The 7847-nt window shown below is 41.0% G+C and overlaps 1 pseudogene; it reads left to right on the top strand.

Annotated features, from left to right (window-relative positions):
* The first annotated feature begins 2392 nt into the window (after positions 1–2392).
* Positions 2393–3511, top strand: LOC148805150 (uncharacterized; annotated as a pseudogene).
* The last annotated feature ends 4336 nt before the right edge of the window (positions 3512–7847 follow it).

Raw genomic sequence — 7847 nt, 5'->3', positions numbered from 1 at the left:
CCATGCCTGGATCCCACTCCACTGCCCCCTGATTCCCCAGGTTTGGCCAGATAAGCACTACTTAACACCTGCTCTGTGAACAATAAGGCTCTTCTCATACATGACATTATTACAAAAAAAAAAACTTGACATTCTGTGCTTAACTGAAACCTGGCACACACAAAATAATGGTCTCCTATTCAACCAACTAGTCTCTCTGGGGTAATGGTTGTTTTACCTCCCTCATCTTTCAGGCAGAGGTAGGGGCATTACTGTTATTTATAACCTTCTTTACATTTTAAGTTCTGTTACTGTACCTCTTCTCTCTTCTTTTAAGTGTCTTGTTTTAAATATCGCTGTTCCCCACTCAACCATCATTGCCATGGTGTATAGACCACCCAAACCTAAAGAAGCCTTTTTAGGTGAGTTTGCCGATTTACCTAAGTTTTTATGCCTCAGAATTAAGAGGATCCTTATTTTAGGGGACTTTAATATACATATTGCCTCACAGTCTTCCAGTTTAGCTAAGGATTTTCTAGCTCTGTTAGGATGCTTCAATATGACCCAGTTTGTTCTCAGCCCAACATATAACAAAGGACACACCCTTGATTTATTCATTGCAAACGACTTTTTTGTTTCACACAAAATTAGTTTATTTTGTTCAATTTGGCCTCTTTGTTCACTTAGCTATTCCATTCAATATGGAATTACCTGTTTCTAACATTTCCCCCTCATGCTCCGTAAGTTTTCGCAACTGGTGATCAGTTGATCGGATTAGGTTCACAAATTCTGTTCTATCCTCCTTATTTTGATTCTCTACCTCTGATCCTCTAGGGGTCAAAATACATTTGCTTCAAAGTACTCTTTTATCTACCCTTGACACCTTCGCTCCTCTAAAATCATCTCTTTCTCTTGCTCTGTCCCCTGGTACACCAACCATCTATGATCAATGAAGACAGTTTCCTGGAAACGTGAATGTAGGTGGTGTCTTTCTGAGCTAAACATATGTTATCAGGCTTGGAAACATTACTAGTATGAATACAAGGATACGATAGAGTCTGCTAGATCCAGCTACTTCTCTCACATTATTGAAAATAACCATAACAATCCCCGGCATCTTTTCTTCACCATCCACAGACTGCTAATCCTAACTGCCCCACCACATTATTTGCCTCATTGCAACTTTGCAACACAATTTTAGATTTCAGCTCCAAGGCTGACAACATCCAGCATCACATTCTCTCCACAATGTATGTCACTTCCACTCCTCCTCCCTACTTGCCTAGCTTTACTTCTGCCCTTTTCTCTAACTTCTTTCTTCTTGACTCTGCATCCATCAGTAAACTGGTTTTGCCAATGAAATCCACCACCTACCTATTAGATCCCTTGCCCACCACTTTATTTCAGTCCTGTCTCACTTTTCTCTGCAAATTGTCCTAAATATAATAAATTAATGATTGAGCACGACTGTTATACAAACATTCCTCAAACTGTTGCCATTACCTCCATGCCAAAAAAGCCAAACATGACTCTGGACAATCTAAACAATTTTCGCCTCATCTCCAAGTTACCCTTTCTTGCAAAAAATCTAGAATGTGCTGTTACAATTCAGTTAAATAACCACCTCATTGCAAATAACCTTTTCGAACCCCTCCAAACTGACTTCCGATGGCTTCACAGCACATAAACTGCCCTGGTCAAAGTCATTAACGATCTTCTAATAGCTTCTGATTCTGGTTCTTTTTCTATCCCCAGTCTGCTTGATCTGAATAATCTGATCTTGTTCAGATCAAGTGTTGCTTTCAACACTGTTAATCATGATATCTTACTTTCTCATCTTGAGACTGTGTTTGGAGTTCCTGACACTGCTCTCAAAGGTTCAGGTCTCTCTGATTGCTCTCACTTTGTCTCTTTCGGTGGATTTAGATCTAAAACTGGACTTGTTAAGTCTAGTATTCCTCAGGTCTCAATACTGGGCCCCCAAATTTTCAGCATTTATACAGTATGTCTCCACATGGTCAGCTTTTAAGATCACATGGCCTCAACTATCATCTCTGTGCTGACGATACTCAAATCTACTGTACATCCATACCAAACCTGACACTGATGTGGTTGTCTCTATTTTTGCTAATTGTATCTCCGACATAAAAACAAGGATGACTCAAAATTTCCTTCATCTAAACTGTGACAAGACTGAAGTCATACCTATTGGCACCCCCCATCAACTTTCTAATGCCAATGCTGTAACCGTTTCTGTGAATGGTACTGTACATGAACTTGAAATTGAAAAACTTAGGGGTGATATTTGATTCAGGCTTGACATTCAATCCACATGTGCAACATATGTCAAAGATGTCAAAACCTCTTTTTTCACCTCAGAAATATCGATAGACTATGTCTATTGCGACCCATTATGCCTTCTTCCAAATCTTTTTCTAGATCTCTTCGTCATACCTTCTCTTCCTCCCTGGGCCACTTGCCCGCTTCTCTCACTAAACCAGCATTCCGTCTCTTCACAGCTATCTGTTCCAAAACCAGGCTTTCTAACCACCTTCTATTGCTTTACAGATGTCATCGTCAAAATATCATTCCTAAAGGATTTTGCCTGAAATTTAATATCTTTTCTTTTGACTCTGATACCACCCAGAGTAACACTCAGAGACTTCTAAAACAATTTTCTAGGAAACTAATGCTTTCTACCATTTTCTCCCTCAAAAAACAGATTATCCTTTCCGACAACAACATTAAAGAGGCAAGGAATTTCTACAGCTGACGAATCCACATCATCTTCCTTTTATAACTAACCTCATTAGATCTCTCAACCAGTTTCTCACTACAGAGAAGGATAAAAAACTCAGTCATCTTCTACAGAAGAAAACCATCAACACCCCTAACACCTTCACCAATCCTAACACTGTTGTCACTATACCTTCTGACCTTTCCCTTTCACAGGATGAGCGATCCCTCCTCAGCAAAGGCCTCAGTTTTGTACCAGTTCCCAGGAAGCTGGACATCCCCCAAACCAATGTTGACCTTAACCGCTTTTACCGCAGGATCCGTCTCAGAGCACATTTTGCTGACGATTCCTCTTCACAGGCAGCTGAGAACAATCCAGTTATTGATGTCATTAACAATATTAATCCAAAACAGAGCTGTTGGACTCCTCTGGCCCTCTGGCCATTTTCCACCAGTCGATTATTTTATTAACCAATGCACCAATCAAGCTCCCAAGACACTCTCTATACCCAGTAAACACAGGTCCAACCTCACCCAAGGAGAAATTCAGGGGCTCCTGTCTCTCCACAGCAGAGATGATATCGTCATCAAACCAGCAGACAAAGGAGGCACTGTTGTGGTGTGGCGTAAGGACCTATATATCTTTGAAGCCTCTAGACAACTAACTGACACTTCTGCCTACCTTCTTCTCCAACATGACCCTACCACTGACTACCAAAAGGAAGTGGTATCCACCATCTCCCTTCTTATCAGCAGTAAGGAGCTCCCCCAGGAGGCGAACTGGCTCATCATTTAACATCTGCCGGTATCTCAATTTTATATCCTCCCCAAAATCCACAAACCGGACACCCCTGGACATCCCATCGTATCAGCATGCAACTGACTACTTACATCTTGGCCTTTCTCGACAGCCTCATGAGACCGCTGGTTGAACATCTTTCCTCATACATCAAGGACACCAACCACATGGTCCAACTTTTTAATGATTTCCAATTTCAGGACCCAGAATGCTACATTTTTACCATGGACATCACATCTCTTTACACTGTCATTCCCCATAATGACAGCCTTGCAGCCCTCAAACCCATGCTGGACAAACTCACACAGTGCTTGATCCACCCACCCACACCCTGGTACGCCTTGCAGAATTGGTTCTCACACTGAATGCATTCTTATTCAATAACCTTTTTTACCAACAGGTGAGTGGAGTTACCATGGGCACCAGAATGGGACCCAGCTATACCAGTATTTTTGTCTGGGTAGAAGAACGCTTCTTCGCTCCCTACACTGGCTATGTCCCTGACCTCTACAAGCGATACATTGATAACTTCTCCATTAACTACCCCCGACTCTCTACTTCGGTCTATTTCAAACCCATGGATTCACACAGTGATCTCCTGTATAGCTCATTTCACCCCAAACACACTAAAAACTATCCCTTTTTCACAGTTCCTTAGGCTAGGACAATTATGCAGCGACGACACCGATTTCCAGAACCAAGCCCTCAAAATGTACTCCTTTTTCATCAACAGAGCATACCCTAGCAGTGTTATTGACAGGGCCCTTGCCCAAGCCAGAAACACCCCTCGGACCATCAACTCAATCAGGAACCCCCGCCATAACAACTGCATTCCTTTGGTGCTTCCCTACCACCCCAACACACTTCCTGTCCCCACGACTATTAACAACAACTTTTCCATCCTACAGGATGATCCCTCCATTGGGGCCCTCTTTTCTGATCGCCCCATCATCTCATATAATCGACCACCTAATCTGCGTAACCTACTTGTTCACAGCTCCCTTGACCGCCCTCAGCAACCATCCACCTCAGGGACTTTCCCTTGCAACAGAGCTCGCTGTATCACCTGCAAGTACACATCTAACACCACACTCCTGTTTCTCATTTCACCTCTGTCGGCCATGAACACTCTAATCTCTCCGTCTGTGTTCTCAAAGACGGTTTTCTGAACTCATACATCAGAAAGACTACAGAAACCAAAATTATCATGTAGCTAGGACCACACCTTCCCCCTTCTCTTAATGACAGACTACTTTTCTTCTAAATTCTCTCTATTCATTGTAGGTTTCATTTCACACTTCTCTTCATCTATCCTGACTTCACACCTCCTGATTGGCCTCTCCTTCTGTCCCCTGATCCCGCCACTTGCTCCTCCTCTCTCCCAGCTTTTGTTCTCCAGCTACATTACCTTTGCATACTGCCCTGTCTTTCTCACACCTGAAGAAGGCTCCATGGCCGAAACATTGTGTTTTCTTTCTTCTCTTTTCAGCATGGAATAAACATATTACTTATTCCTTTGTAGCCTATGCATGCTAACGCAGCTACCCACCTGAGCTACTACGTCTATTGTTATCACTAACTGTGGCTAAAAAGCTGATCGACATATTTGTCTTCTCCGGAACTGACTACTGTAACGCTCTACTCGCCGGGACACATTAAAAAAACTTCAGTATATCCAAAATTCGGCAGCCAGAATCCTGACCAAGTCTATTGCAAGCGATCACGTTACTCCTATCCTGCACTGGCTTCCTGTTAAGTTTCATGTTGACTTCAAAATCCTCATGCTCACCTATAAGGCTCTGCATGGCTTGGCACCTCAGTATCTGTCTGAGCTATTACCATCTTACTCCCCACCTCGCAACCTTCGCTCTTCTAATTTTGGTCTCCTGTATGTCCCCCAAGCCAGTCTACACTCTATGGGTGACAAGGCCTTCTCCTGTGATGCCCCAAAGTTCTGGAACTCTATCCCCAAGGATTTCAGTCTCCTTCTCTAAACTCCTTCAAATCTAAACCTTCTTTAGAAGAGCCTTTACTTAACTGGTTCTGTTTGTTACCCCTCTGCTCCTACTGTATTCAGAACCTCCATCTACTATCTCCTCTTATTGTGTATTTGTCACAAGAGCTGGTTCTGACTCCCGTGTAGTGCATAGTTAAAGACCCTATGTGTGACGGTATAATCTGGAGGGTCTGGAGAAGGACATCAGGGGAAGATACAGCAGAGTTAGGACGGGTTGACAGACAGGGGGAAGGCGACCAAGTCCAAACGAATCCAAAAAGGGTTATCAGGGCGCAATCCGTAATCCAAAGGCCGGGAGATCCATCCAAGAAGAAAACACTTCAAATCCCCGGGAAGGGGAACCCAGACCAGGAACAAAAAGAACTAAAACGTATAATGGAACCAGGCACTCTGAGCAATTTACTCAGGAGGTCAGGACACCGGGGTGAAGCCTATGCCGTCGGCCCACTACTGGACCCATTGGTAGGTGAACTTCCAGGCGTCCGTCTTCCAATGTTGAGCCAGGAACTGTGGAGACTCTAAGCTTTTAACCAAAATACAAACAAGACACACCAGGAAATAATCTAAACTAATCATTACAGAAAAGGGTGGGAGTGCCCTCTAGTGAAGGGATGTGGAACATAAGAGAATTCTCATTGTGCATGTCTTGTATATTTTTTATTGTTGTTGTCATTCTGTAAAGCTCTTTGAGAAGCCACCTTTAAAGGATCTATATAAAATAAAGCTTATTATTATTAAAATACTTTATTGGCAATTTATTTATTTTTTTTTGCTTGTCTTGGGCTGGACTGCTGTAACACATCAATTTCCCTTCGGGATCAATAAAGTCTTATCTATCTATCTTATGCAGCAAACAGTGTAACATACTGTTTAACATATATAGGAATAAACAAAAACAGCAGATGGACAATAAAATGATTATGATAATAATATTGTAAGGACTCTGTCCTATACTACAAAATAATAATTAGATCATTAGATATTTAAGAAAGTATTAGATGTTTAAATACATGTACATTTGTTGAGGGGACTGTATGCAGTAGAGATCATAGTGGTAAAACTTAATTACATTAACTGTTTGCAAGCCTGATGGCCACTGGAACAAAGCTAAATTGTCTTTTGTTGGTCTAGCATTGTGGACAGTGAAAGTATCTTCATGGAGGTAAACATTCAAAAGACTTCAGTTATGGCATAGACCTTTCTCAGGATCTCATGGACATACTGTAAAGCTGTGCCAGGGGTCTTAAAGGCTCACCAATGATTTTATTACTCACTTTTAATAATTTGCTATCTTTATGGCTCTTCAATCTTCAATCTTCTTCTCTATGCTTTTGGGTTTGCAGAAAAATAAATTAATTGCTTTGCATTGAAATGAAAAGGGTTCCTGAATAATGCAGTGCCTGTTATAATCTGCAGATGGACAGACTGCAATTAGAGACTGTGTAGCATATGAAAGTGTGTCTATGCACGAACAACAGCAAAATGAACCAACAGCAGTTAAAAAATATTTAAATACATGTTATTTGAAAAATAATTTTAAGTTTAAACACAAGAACATTACACATGTGTAGCTCTGATCCAGCACAAAAGATTTTATCAATATTTCTTGAAAAGTCTCAGTTCCTGGTCCGCACGGTCAATTTCTTTATGCCCAAAAGCGAGCCTCCTATGTGATTTTGAGGTTTTGAAGCTATTGAAGGTCCTAGGGGATTATCACAGTAATGGGCTCAAAGACTTAATGAGCCCCCATAAACCATCCCCTTCTGTTTTGTTCAAGTAACCCATTCTAGGACGCAAAAATATTTAAAAATGAGGTGTGACTTTTTTTTTAGACAAAGAGAATAGATACCAATGTGATTTGACATCTAAGCTTTATCTTCTGGATGTTATCTAGAAAAATAATTTACATTTAGCTATAATCAGATTAAATACAAAGGCATCCCTTTACCTCATATCTGAAATCTTTGTTGGCAAGCTTTAAAGTAACCAGATGTTTTGTAACTCATTGCCCAGTAATTGTATTGCAATGTTGGAAGTGTGTCAATCTTTTTGGCCTACAATCTGTTCCTCAGGCATGCATCCAAGGTGATTTCTGAAATCTTTTAATGTTGTAAACCACGGTACCTCTGGTAAAATTCTTGCATTTAGAGAAATTTAACAACATGCTTTACTTACCAAAGCAAGTTATACGTTTTTATGTCCCTTAAAAGTCAGTAATAGACTAAGGGCATGTTTCTCTCATTTAAATGATGCGAATCCATTTTTGATAAGATGAGAGGTCGTAATTGATTTAGGAGAGACATGTTTAAAGAATTT

Source organism: Atractosteus spatula, unplaced genomic scaffold (genome assembly GCF_055471065.1).
Source record: "Atractosteus spatula isolate fAtrSpa1 unplaced genomic scaffold, fAtrSpa1.hap1 Scaffold_84, whole genome shotgun sequence".
Taxonomy (NCBI): Eukaryota; Metazoa; Chordata; class Actinopteri; order Semionotiformes; family Lepisosteidae; genus Atractosteus; species Atractosteus spatula.
The sequence above is the reverse complement of the archived record's forward strand: the minus strand, read 5'-3'. Positions and strand labels throughout refer to the sequence as shown.